Genomic DNA, 12,614 nt, shown 5'->3' with positions numbered 1-12,614 from the left:
CTTGCGCACTATCCTGACTTTTCCCGTCTGCTTACTTTGTGCATTCCAACGCACAATGCGAACTACAGGTAGTGCTGCAGGGCCCACACCCTTTTACTTGCCTTACAGAGGAGCTCTGGAGCTGTTACAGTGCCCAGCTGCTGCAAGAAATCAGCTTGAATGCTTAAGGGGCTGGGGCATAGCACTCATGAGCCCCACACCGAAGGAGGGTGGAGGTGTTTAATGCGAACTAGGGGTCATCCAAGCGCCGCAAAAGGCCGCCATGCCCTGCACACCCCTTTTCTCTTTTCATATGCAGACGAGGGTTGAAGCCAACTTTGACCCACTGCTTGGATGACATCACCATATGCAAATCCATCTGCTGCAGGCCTTCCCCCAGGAATGCTTGTACTAGTTGTTGCATTTGGTTTGTTGTTTGGGGGTGCTTCAGTATTAGGCAGCCTTCTGCCCTCCCATGTTCATCTGAAAATATGTGTTCTCCCTGCAGTTGTTGTCCCCAGATGAGAGTTCCCTTGTGCTGCCTCAGTTGAATCTCCTTTACTTGACAGAGATGTGCCTGAGCAGCGGCCCTCCCCAGCCCTATCCCAAATCATACTTATTTTGCATAGGAGATACCATGGTCATGAAGATTGTTCTCCCAGGGTGAGGTTCATTCATTGCATTCTATGTATGCTGACCCCTGTGATTTCCCCAAATGTGGGAAACTCGACTGCATTATTTGTGGTAGTGGGGGACTGTGTTTGTGCTTTCCTCTGGTCAGCTCTGGTAAAAGTCAGATTTCTTTGTCTCAGATCTTCCTCTAGCCTTGTTCTTCTTTCGAGCGTTCCCTTGCGCTGCCTCAGTTGGATCTCCTTCACTTGACAGGGGGGTGCCCGAGCAGCGACCCTCCCCAGCACTAGCCCAACTCCTACTTACCTGCCAGGTGAGATACTATGATCATGAAGGTGCTTCTCCCAGGGCAAGGCTCACCCATTGCACTCTGGGTGTGCTGCTCCTGCGATTTACCCAAATGTGGGAAACTTGACTGCATAATTTTTGTTTCCCTTGGTCGGCTCTCGTATAATTCAGATCTCTTTGTCTCAGGTCTCTCACCAGCCTAGTTTGCTGTCTGTTTCCACTTCTCTTTTCTTGAGCCGCTCCCTTCTATGCCCTTGCGCACTATCCTGACTTCTCCCGTCTGCTTACTTTGTGCCTTCCAATGCACAATGCAAACTACAGGTAGTCCTGCAGGGCCCACACCCTTTTACTTGCCTTACAAAGCAGCTCTGGAGCTGTTACAGTGCCCAGCTGCTGCAAGAAATCAGCTTGAATGCTTAAGGGGCTGGGGCATAGCCAACATGAGCCCCACACCGAAGGAGGGTGGAGGTGTTTAATACGAACTAGGGGTCATCCAAGCGCCGCAAAAGGCCGCCATGCCCTGCACGCCCCTTTTCTCTTTTCATATGCAGACGAGGGTTGAAGCCAACTTTGACCCACTGCTTGGATGACATAACCATATGCAAATCAATCTGCTGCAGGCCTTCCCCCAGGAATGCTTGCACTAGTTGTTGCATTTGGTTTGTTGTTTGGGGGTGCTTCAGTATTAGGCAGCCTTCTGCCCTCCCATGTTCATCTGAAAATATGTGTTCTCCCTGCAGTTGTTGTCCCCAGATGAGAGTTCCCTTGTGCTGCCTCAGTTGAATCTCCTTTACTTGACAGAGATGTGCCTGAGCAGCGGCCCTCCCCAGCCCTATCCCAAATCATACTTATTTTGCATAGGAGATACCATGGTCATGAAGATTGTTCTCCCAGGGTGAGGTTCATTCATTGCATTCTAGGTATGCTGACCCCTGTGATTTCCCCAAATGTGGGAAACTTGACTGCATTATTTGTGGTAGTGGGGAACTGTGTTTGTGCTTTCCTCTGGTCAGCTCTGGTAAAAGTCAGATTTCTTTGTCTCATTTCTTCCTCTAGCCTTATTCTTCTTTCGAGAGTTCCTTTGTGCTGCCTCAGTTGGATCTCCTTCACTTGACAGGGGGGTGCTTGAGCAGCGACCCTCCCCAGCTCTAGCCCAACTCCTACTTACCTGCCAGGTGAGATACTATGATCATGAATGTGCTTCTCCCAGGGCAAGGCTCACCCATTGCACTCTGGGTGTGCTGCTCCTGCGATTTCCCCAAATGTGGGACACTTGACTGCATAATTTGTGTTTCCCCTGGTCGGCTCTCGTATAATTCAGATCTCTTTTTCTCAGGTTTCTCTCCAGCCTAGTTTGCTGTCTGTTTCCACTTCTCTTTTCTTGAGCCGCTCCCTTCTATGCCCTTGCGCACTATCCTGACTTCTCCCGTCTGCTTACTTTGTGCCTTCCAACACACAATGCGAACTACAGGTAGTGCTGCAGGGCCCACACCCTTTTACTTGCCTTACAGAGCAGCTCTGGAGCTGTTACAGTGCCAATCTGCTGCAAGAAATCAGCTTGAATGCTTCAGGGGCAGGGGCATTGCCAACATGAGCCCCACACCAAAGGAGGGTGGGGGTATTTAATGCGAACTAAGGGTCATCCAAGCGCCGCAAAAGGCCGCCATGCCCTGCATACCCCTTTTCTCTTTTCATATGCAGATGAGGGTTCCAGCCAACTTTGTCCCACTGCTTGGATGACATCACTGTATGCAAATGCGTCTTCTGCAAACCTTCCCCCAGGAATGCTTGTACTAGTTGTTGCATTTGGTTTGTTGTTTGGGGGTGCTTTAGTATTAGGCAGCCTTCTGCCCTCCCATGTTCATCTGAAAATATGTGTTCTCCCAGCAGTTGTTGTCCCCAGATGAGAGTTCCCTTGTGCTGCCTCAGTTGAATCTCCTTTACTTGACAGAGATATGCCTGAGCAGCGGCCCTCCCCAGCCCTATCCCAAATCATACTTATTTTGCATAGGAGATACCATGGTCATGAAGATTCTTCTCCCAGGGTGAGGTTCATTCATTGCATTCTGGGTATGCTGACCCCTGTGATTTCCCCAAATGTGGGAAACTCGACTGCATTATTTGTGGTAGTGGGGGACTGTGTTTGTGCTTTCCTCTGGTCAGCTCTGGTAAAAGTCAGATTTCTTTGTCTCAGATCTTCCTCTAGCCTTGTTCTTCTTTCGAGAGTTCCCTTGTGCTGCCTCAGTTGGATCTCCTTCACTTGACAGGGGGGTGCCCGAGCAGCGACCCTCCCCAGCTCTAGCCCAACTCCTACTTACCTGCCAGGTGAGATACTATGATCAGGAAGGTGCTTCTCCCAGGGCAAGGCTCACCCATTGCACTCTGGGTGTGCTGCTACTGCGATTTCCCCAAATGTGGGACACTTGACTGCATAATTTGTGTTTCCACTGGTCGGCTTTCATATAATTCAGATCTCTTTGTCTCAGGTCTCTCTCCAGCCTAGTTTGCTGTCTGTTTCCACTTCTTTTTTTTTGAGCCCCTCCCTTCTATACCCTTGTGCACTATCCTGACTTCTCCTCCTGTCTGCTTACTTTGTGCCTTCCAACGCACAATGCGAACTACAGGTAGTGCTGCAGGGCCCACACCCTTTTACTTGCCTTACAGAGCAGCTCTGGAGCTGTTACAGTGCCAAGCTGCTGCAAGAAATCAGCTTGAATGCTTCAGGGGCTGGGGCATTGCCAACATGAGCCCCACACCGAAGGAGGGTGGGGGTGTTTAATGTGAACTAGGGGTCATCCAAGCGCCGCAAAAGGCCGCCATGCCCTGCACGCCCCTTTTCTCTTTTCATATGCAGACGAGGGTTGAAGCCAACTTTGACCCACTACTTGGATGACACAACCATATGCAAATCCATCTGCTGCAGGCCTTCCCCCAGGAATGCTTGCACTAGTTGTTGCATTTGGTTTGTTGTTTGGGGGTGCTTCAGTATTAGGCAGCCTTCTGCCCTCCCATGTTCATCTGAAAATATGTGTTCTCCCTGCAGTTGTTGTCCCCAGATGTGAGTTCCCTTGTGCTGCCTCAGTTGAATCTCCTTTACTTGACAGAGATGTGCCTGAGCAGCGGCCCTCCCCAGCCCTATCCCAAATCATACTTATTTTGCATAGGAGATACCATGGTCATGAAGATTGTTCTCCCAGGGTGAGGTTCTATTCAAAATCGCAGTTGGTCCCAATGACGCGGTTGTTGTTTTTGGGAGTCATACTGGACACAGAAGAGGCTTTCTTCCAGTGGAAAGGCTATGGAGATCCAGAGTCTGGTCAAACAAATTCTAAAACCAGCAAGAGTGTTAATCCATCAATGCATTCTGTTGCTTGGAAAGATGGTTGCGGCCTACGAGGCCATTCAGTTTGGCAGGTTCCATGCCAGAGTGTTCCAGTGGGACCTGTTGGACAAGTGGTCCGGATCCCACCTACACATGCACCGGAGGATAATCCTGTCTTCCAAGACCAGAATCTCACTCCATTGGTGGCTGCACAGTTCTCACCTCCTAGAGGGGCGATGGTTCGGGATCCAGGACTGGATCCTAGGGACCACGGATGCAACCCTCCGAGGCTGGGGAGCAGTCACACAGGGGAAAACATCCAAGGAAGATGGTCAAGTCAGGAAAGTTGTCTCCACATAAATATTCTGGAGTTAAGGGCCATTTAATAACTGCAGACACAGTACGCACTGGGACGGGTGCCCAGCATCCTCTACGGACTAAGAGAAAAGGATTTACCGGTAGGTATTAAAATCCTATTTTCTCTAACGTCCTAGAGGATGCTGGGGACTCCGTAAGGACCATGGGGATAGACAGGCTCCGCAGGAGACATGGGTACTTTAAGAAAGACTTTAGTTCTTGGTGTACACTGGCTCCTCCCTCTATGCCCCTCCTCCAGACCTCAGTTTGATACTGTGCCCAGTGGAGACTGGATGCTTTCAGGAGCTCTCCTGAGCTTTCTGACAGAAAGTATTTTGTTAGGTTTTTAATTTTCAGGGAGCACTGCTGGCAACAGATTCCCTCATCGAGGGACTGAGGGGAGAGAAGCAGCCCTACTCTGAGTTGCAAGGTCCTGCTTCTTAGGCTACTGGACACCATTAGCTCCAGAGGGATTGGTACGCAGGATCTCACCATCGCCGTCCGTCCCAGAGCCGCGCCTCCGTCCCCCTTGCAGAGCCGGAGGATAGAAGCCGGGTGAGTATGAGAAGAAAAGAAGACTTCAGAGGTGGCAGAAGACTTCATGATCTTCACTGAAGTAACGCACAGCACTGCAGCTGTGCGCCATTGCTCCCATACAGCTCACACACTCCAGTCACTGCAGGGTGCAGGGCGCAGGGGGGGGGGGGGCACCTGGGCAGCAATATAACCTCTTTTTGGCAAAAATATAACACATATACAGCTGGGCACTATATATATGTATGAGCCCCCACCAATTTTACAGTTTAAGCGGGACAGAAGCCCGCCGCCGAGGGTGCGGGGCTTCTCCCTCAGCACTCACCAGCGCCATTTTTTCTTCACAGCACCGCTGAGAGGAAGCTCCCCGGACTCTCCCCTGCTTATACCATAGTAGACAAGAGAGTTGAAAAGAGGGGGGGGGGGGCACATAATTCGGCGCAAATTACATACAGCAGTACTACTGGGCAAACATTAAGTTACTGTGTATTACTGGGTTATATAGCGCTGGGGTGTGTTCTGGCATACTCTCTCTCTGTCTCTCCAAAGGGCCTTGTGGGGAAACTGTCTTCAGAAAAAGCATTCCCTGTGTGTGTGGTGTGTCGGTACACGTGTGTCGACATGTCTGAGGAAGAAGGCTATATTAGAGAGGAGCAGGAGCAAATGAATGTGGTGTCTCCACCGACAGCTGATTGGATGGATATGTGGAGTGTTTTAAATGCTAGTGTAAACTCATTGCACAAAAGATTAGACAAGGCTGAAGCTTTGGGACAGTCAGGGTCTCAACCCATGCCTGATCCTATGTTGCAGGGACTGTCAGGGTCTCATAAGCGCCCACTATCCCAGATTGTTGACACAGATACCGACACGGATTCTGACTCCAGTGTCGATTACGATGATGCAAAGTTACAGCCAAAATTGGCAAAATCCATTCGATATATGATTATGGCAATAAAAGATGTTTTGCACATCAGAGAGGAATCCCCTGTCCCTGACAAGAGGGTACATATGTACAAGGGAAAAAAGCCTGAGGTAACCTTTGAGGGGGTCACACGAGCTGAACGAGTTATGTGAAAAAGCTTGGGAATCTCCAGATAAAGGACTGCAGATTTCCAAAAGGATTCTTATGGCGTATCCTTTCCTATCAATGGATAGGTTACGATGGGAATCCTCCCCTAGGGTGGACAAAGCATTAACACGCTTATCCAAGAAGGTAGCCCTCCCGTCCCAGTATACGGCTACCCTCAAAGAGTCTGCTGACCGCAAACAGGAGATTACCCTGAAGTCCATTTATACACATTCAGGTACCTTACTCAGACCGGCAATTGCGTCGGCCTGGGTGTGTAGTGCTGTAGCGGCATGGACGGATACCTTATCTGAGGGGATGGATACCCTAGATAAGGATACTATTTTATTGACCCTGGGGCATATAAGAGATGCTGTCCTATATATGTGTGTATGCAAACTACAGGTGGTGCTGCAGGGCTCACACCCTTTTACTTGTCTTGTAGAACAACTCTGGAGCTGTTACTGGGTCCAGCTGCTGCAAGAAATCAGCTTGAATGCTTCAGGGGCTGGGGCATGGCCAACATGAGCCCACACTGATGGGGGGTGGGGGTGTATAAAGCGATTTAGGCGTCATCCAAGCGCAACCCCACAAAGGCCGCCATGCCCTGCGTGACCCTTTTCTCTTTTCATATGCAGACGAGGGTTGCAGCCAACTATGCCCACTGCTTGGATGACATCACCATATTCAAATCCATCTGCTGCAGGCCTTCCCCCAGGAATGCTTGCACTAGTTGCTGCATTTGGTTTGTTGTTTGGGGGTGCTTCAGTATTAGGCAGCCTTCTGCCCTCCCACATTCGTCTGAAAATGTGTTCTCCCTGCAGTTGTTGTCCCCAGATGAGAGTTCCCTTGTGCTGCCTCTGTTGAATCTCCTTAACTTGACAGGGGTGTGCCCGAGCAGCCGCCCTCCACAGCCCTATCCCAACACATACTTATCTTGCATATGAGGTCTCTTGATCATGAAGATAGTTCTCACAGGGTGAGGTTCATCCATTACATTTTAAAGTAGGAAGGTACAAATTACATATTCAAATTACATATATGTGCTGGATTCAAATGTTTTCCCCCCTTCCTTTCTCAATTGTGCCCATCAGCAGCTATTCTAATGTTGCTGCCAATGGGTGTGACACATTAATTTCTTCTGTGGGGTACACTGGACTCCACAAGGATTCACATTGGGGTGTAGAGTAGGATCTTGATCTGAGGCACCAACAGGCTCAAAGCTTTTGACTGTTCCCAAGATGCTCAGCGCCCCCTCCTCTATAACCTCGCTTCCATGAACAGGGAGCTCAGTTTGTAGTTGGTGCCTTCAGTAGCAGGCCACTTAACAGGGGGATGCCTCAGGCAGCCTATTCTTAGCTATTAATTTTGGCAAGAAAAGAAGAACTTTTTTTATAAGAATCTACAAGGGCTGCAGCAGGCTAGGTCTAATAGACTTCTTTACTGCAGCTCCATCACTCCCAATGGCGCAGTATACTCCTGTGCCCCGGTTGCTGGGTCACTGCAGCGGAGGCTCCGGTTTCTTCCTAAGGTCAGTCACACACACACACCGCCCTCCGGGATCACGAGGCCGCTGATGGGGGCGGGCCGTGTGCGCACTGGCGTGGACACTGATTACTGGGCAGCCGCTCCACTAGCCACCAGGGACAGTTAAGGTTGGGTTTTTTTCTCCTATATTAACCCCATTTTGTACTACCCGCAGTGCATTGTGATAGGTAATGGGGCCTGATTCAGGTTGGATCGCAATCCAACTGCAAAAACTGCTAAGAGCATACGCATCCGCCTGCATTTTCTGCGACACCCCGCAGATAATGCGATCGCCTCTGTCTGTGAATCGGTGAAGGGGGGGGTGGGAGGGGGGTCAACAACACTCCATTTCCAAGTCGGAGATGGAGCGGTGCGGGGGCATGGTTTCAAAATGGGGTCGGCAACGGAGAAACAGGAGGTGTGGTCAGAGCAGCTGCATGACATCACATGGGCCGGACTCTGCCAGTGGAGCCCCAGCGTCATGAGGTAGATTTTGTAGAGGCCGGGGAGGACTTCTGTTCCTGGAAACTAGCTGTGTTGTGCAGCTTTATTCCTCTGCCCCTACCTCTGGCAAGAAAGGACGCACCTCGCACTTTCTTGTTTCTTTGTGACCGAAAGGACTGCATTTGATAATGCGGAGCTTTCTTATGCTTTGAGGGAACATAAGGTAAAAAATTTGATTTTCCAACTGTAGCTGTGCGTGTTAATGCTTTGTCCATCCTAGGGGAGGATTTCCATCGTAACCTATCCGTTGATGGAAAAGGATACGCCATAAGAATCCTTTTGGAAATCTGCAGTCTTTTATCTGGAGATTCCCAAGCTTTTTCACATAACTCGTTCAGCTCGTGTGACCCCCTCAAAGGTTACCTCAGGCTTCTTTCCCTTGTACATATGTACCCTCTTGTCAGGGACAGGGGGTTCCTCTGTGATGTGCAAAACATCTTTTATTGCCATAATCATATATCGAATGGATTTTGCCAATTTTGGCTGTAACTTTGCATCATCGTAATCGACACTGGAGTCAGAATCCATGTCGGTATCTGTGTCAACAATCTGGGATAGTGGGCGCTTATGAGACCCTGACAGTCCCTGCAACATAGGATCAGGCATGGGTTGAGACCCTGACTGTCCCAAAGCTTCAGCCTTGTCTAATCTTTTGTACAATGAGTTTACACTAGCATTTAAAGCATTCCACATATCCATCCAATCAGGTGTCAGCGGAGACACCACATTCATTTGCTCCCGCTCCTCTCTAATATAGCCTTCTTCCTCAGACATGTCGATACACGTGTACCGACACACCACACACACAGGGAATGCTTTTTCTGAAGACAGTTTCCCCACAAGGCCCTTTGGAGAGACAGAGAGAGAGTATGCCAGCACACACCCCAGCGCTATATAACCCAGGAATAACACAATAACTTAATGTTTGTCCAGTAGCGCTGCTGTATGTAATTTGCGCCGAATTTTGTGCCCCCCCCTCTTTTCAACCCTCTTCTCTACCGTGGTATAAGCAGGGGAGAGTCCGGGGAGCTTCCTCTCAGCGGTGCTCTGGAGAAAAAATGGCTCTGGTGAGTGCTGAGGGAGAAGCCCCGCCCCCTCGGCGGCGGGCTTCTGTCCCGCTTAAACTGTAAAATTGGCGGGGGCTCATACATATATACAGTGCCCAGCTGTATATATGTTATATTTTTGCCAAAAAGAGGTTTATATTGCTGCCCAGGGTGCCCCCCCTGCGCCCTGCACCCTTACAGTGACCGGAGTATGTGAGGTGTATGGGAGCAATGGCGCACAGCTGCAGTGCTCAGTGAAGATCATGAACTCTGCGGAGCCCGTCTATCCCCATGGTCCTTACGGAGTCCCCAGCATCCTCTAGGACGTTAGAGAAACTAGAATTTTAATACCTACCGGTAAATCCTTTTCTCTTAGTCTGTAGAGGATGCTGGGCACCCGTCCCAGTGCGTACTGTGTCTGCAGTTATTAAATGGCCCTTAACTCCAGAACATTTATGTGGAGACAACTTTCCTGACTTGACCATCTTCCTTGGACGTTTTCCCCCTGTGTGACTGCTCCCCAGCCTCGGAGGGTTGCATCTGTGGTCCGTAGGATCCAGTGCTGGATCCCGAACCATCGCCCCTCTAGGAGGTGAGAACTGTGCAGCCACCAATGGAGTGAGATTCTGGTCTTGGAAGACAGGATTATCCTCCGGTGCATGTGTAGGTGGGATCCGGACCACTTGTCCAACAGGTCCCACTGGAACACTCTAGCATGGAACCTGCCAAACTGAATGGCCTCGTAGGCCACAACCATCTTCCCCAGCAACCGAATGCATTGATGGATTAACACTCTTGCTGGTTTCAGAATTTGTTTGACCAGACTCTGGATCTCCATAGCCTTTCCCCTGGAAGAAAACCTCTTCTGTGTCCAGTATGACTCCCAAAAACAACTACCGCGTCATTGGGACCAACTGCGATTTTGGCAAGTGTAGGAGCCAACCATGTTGTTGAAGAACTGTCAGGGAGAGTGCAATGTTTTGCACCAACTGGTCCCTGGATCTCACCTTTATCAGGAGATCATCCAAGTACGGGATAATTGTGACTCCTTGCTTGCGAAGGAGAACCATCATTTCCGCCATCACCCTGGTGAAAATCCTCGGAGCCGTGGACAGACCAAACGGCAATGTCTGAAATTGGTAATGACAATCCTGAATTGCAAACCTTAGGTAGCTTGATGCAGTGGCTAAATGGGAACATGTAAGTAGGCATCCTTTATGTCTACCAAAACCATGAAATCTCTTTCCTCCGGACTGGAGATCACTACCCTGAGAGATTCCATCTTGAAATTGAATTTCTTTAGGAAGAAATTGAGGGATTTCAGAATTTAGATTGGTCTGACTGAGCCGTCCGGCTTCGGGACCACGAAGAGGCTTGAATAAAAACCTTCTCCCTGCTGACTAAGGCCGATTTGAACAATCGGTGAGGGGGAACGTCTTGAAACCCCAGTTTGTACCCTTGGGACACTATTTGTAAAACCCACGAGTCCAGGTCCGAATGAATCCAGAACTGACTGAAGAGTTTTAGACGTGCCCCCACTGGTGTGGGCTCCTGCAAGAAAGCCCCAGCGTCACGCAGTGGATTTGGCAGAAGCAGAGGACAATCTCTGCTCCTGCGATCTTGAAGAGGCTACAGACCTCTTCCATCTCCTTCCTCTACCTGCAAAGAAAGGGGAATCTTAACTTCTTGCATATCTATTGGGCCAAAATGACTGCGGTAGATAATGATGCGTCTTCATCCGTTGAGAGGGAACATAGGGCAAGAAGGTTGGCTTACCTGCGGGAGCTGCCGAGATCAAATTAACTAGGCCGTCGCCAAACAAGGCTTCACCTTCATAGGGAAGAGACTCCCTTTCTTCTTGGAGTCAGCATCAGCATTCCCTTGGTGAATCCACAATGCCCTCCTATCCGAGACTGCCATGAAATTGGCCCGTGAACTCAAGAGTCCTATATCCCTTGCAGTCGTAAGTATGCTGCAGTGTCAACAGGCCAACTAAACCCTCCCCCCTCCTTTTACCCCATCACTTTGTCCAGTCCCAGTTGTCCATACTGTATTGCCATTATTATGCATGTTGCTGTGCTGGCCCTTTTCTGAATGTCCCTGCCACCGCCACCGAAGAGCTGGATAGCCCAGTATGAAAACCACCTGCCGGCCTCACTGACGGTCCGAGTCAAAGGCTCCATTTTTTTTTTAAAGATCCCTCTGCCAAGTTAAGGGGGGCTTAAGGGGGCCCCAGAGATATCAGTGTACTGGGGCCCAAGATTTCTGTTGCTGGCCCTGACCCTCAGGGGCGTATCTACCCCTTGGCCAGGATGTCACTTGCCAGGAGCACCATCCAGGTTTCAGTTGTGGGATTAGAGTTCATACAGTAATTAAATGTTTTCATATTGAGAACTACATCTCCCAGCATATACAGTGTGCTGGGGATGCTAACAAGCTTTATTTAAAAGTTTAAAAAAACATTGCTTTTATAATTGCAATGGTTAAAAAGGGAGAGCTATAAATCAATTTATCAGTGAATGATCGCAGTTTGAGCCGTTACATTTTACTGAACCACCTATCCCTCCACACTCACTACCTGTCCTCAGGATACATTTACCATCCCGGCAGATGGTATACCGGCGGTCATTTGACCGATGTTGGAATCCTGACACCACTTGGGAGACTGGTGCCGGCACACAGACAGCCAACATCCCGAAGGTGAGTATTGGAGGGAGGGTTAGGAGTCGGACCAGGGGAGGTGGTGTAAGGGAAGGCACTAGGAGGGGGGGGTAGCCCTAGCTGCCACCCCCTGAGGGTTAGCCCTATCCGCCACCCCCCCAGAGGGTTAGTATTAGGATTGGGGATCATGTGACCTCTGGAATCCCGAGCGCCGGATGCCATACCCAACCCCCTTTACTTTTTCAGGCATTTCTATCTCTCCTCTCTCTATGGTGTTCCAATTGCCCACTTTCCCTTGTGCTTTACTCTCTCTCTCTCTCTCTCTCTCCTTTGTTTAGAGCATCAGTTTCTGTAGTCCACTTATACCCTTATTTTTTCCAGTGTTTCACTAACTCTCTGATGTAATGAGGATGTATGGTCTAGAGGGATCAGTAATGCATTGTACTGTATAGAGGCGTCAGGGATGTAGCGTAGGGAATAGAGGCGTCAGGGATGTAGCGTAGGGAATAGAGGCGTCAGGGATGTGGCGTAGGGAATAGAGGCGTCAGGGATGTGGCGTAGGGAATAGAGGCGTCATGGATGTGGCGTAGGGAATAGAGGCGTCAGGGATGTAGCGTAGGAAATAGAGGCGTCAGGGATGTGGCGTAGGGAATAGAGGCGTCAGGGATGTGGCGTAGGGAATAGAGGCGTCAGGGATGTG

At 49.8% G+C, this 12,614-nt stretch overlaps 6 non-coding genes across 6 annotated transcripts; all 6 read left to right on the top strand.

Annotated features, from left to right (window-relative positions):
* Nucleotides 1-591: 591 nt before the first annotated feature.
* Nucleotides 592-755, top strand: LOC135045542 (U1 spliceosomal RNA). Its single transcript, XR_010237981.1, has one exon. It is a non-coding gene; the product is annotated as a U1 spliceosomal RNA (small nuclear RNA).
* A 152-nt stretch (nt 756-907) lies between these two features.
* On the top strand, nt 908-1,070 carry LOC135045550 (U1 spliceosomal RNA). The gene has a single exon (XR_010237989.1). It is a non-coding gene; the product is annotated as a U1 spliceosomal RNA (small nuclear RNA).
* Nucleotides 1,071-1,741: 671 nt separating this feature from the next.
* LOC135045544 (U1 spliceosomal RNA) lies at nt 1,742-1,905 on the top strand. The gene has a single exon (XR_010237983.1). It is a non-coding gene; the product is annotated as a U1 spliceosomal RNA (small nuclear RNA).
* A 152-nt stretch (nt 1,906-2,057) lies between these two features.
* Nucleotides 2,058-2,220, top strand: LOC135045554 (U1 spliceosomal RNA). The gene has a single exon (XR_010237993.1). It is a non-coding gene; the product is annotated as a U1 spliceosomal RNA (small nuclear RNA).
* Nucleotides 2,221-2,891: 671 nt separating this feature from the next.
* LOC135045541 (U1 spliceosomal RNA) lies at nt 2,892-3,055 on the top strand. The gene has a single exon (XR_010237980.1). It is a non-coding gene; the product is annotated as a U1 spliceosomal RNA (small nuclear RNA).
* Nucleotides 3,056-3,207: 152 nt separating this feature from the next.
* LOC135045557 (U1 spliceosomal RNA) lies at nt 3,208-3,370 on the top strand. The gene has a single exon (XR_010237996.1). It is a non-coding gene; the product is annotated as a U1 spliceosomal RNA (small nuclear RNA).
* Nucleotides 3,371-12,614: the final 9,244 nt, after the last annotated feature.

Source organism: Pseudophryne corroboree, unplaced genomic scaffold (assembly GCF_028390025.1).
Source record: "Pseudophryne corroboree isolate aPseCor3 unplaced genomic scaffold, aPseCor3.hap2 scaffold_910, whole genome shotgun sequence".
Classification (NCBI taxonomy): Eukaryota; Metazoa; Chordata; class Amphibia; order Anura; family Myobatrachidae; genus Pseudophryne; species Pseudophryne corroboree.
This window is presented reverse-complemented; position numbering and strand designations above follow the sequence as displayed.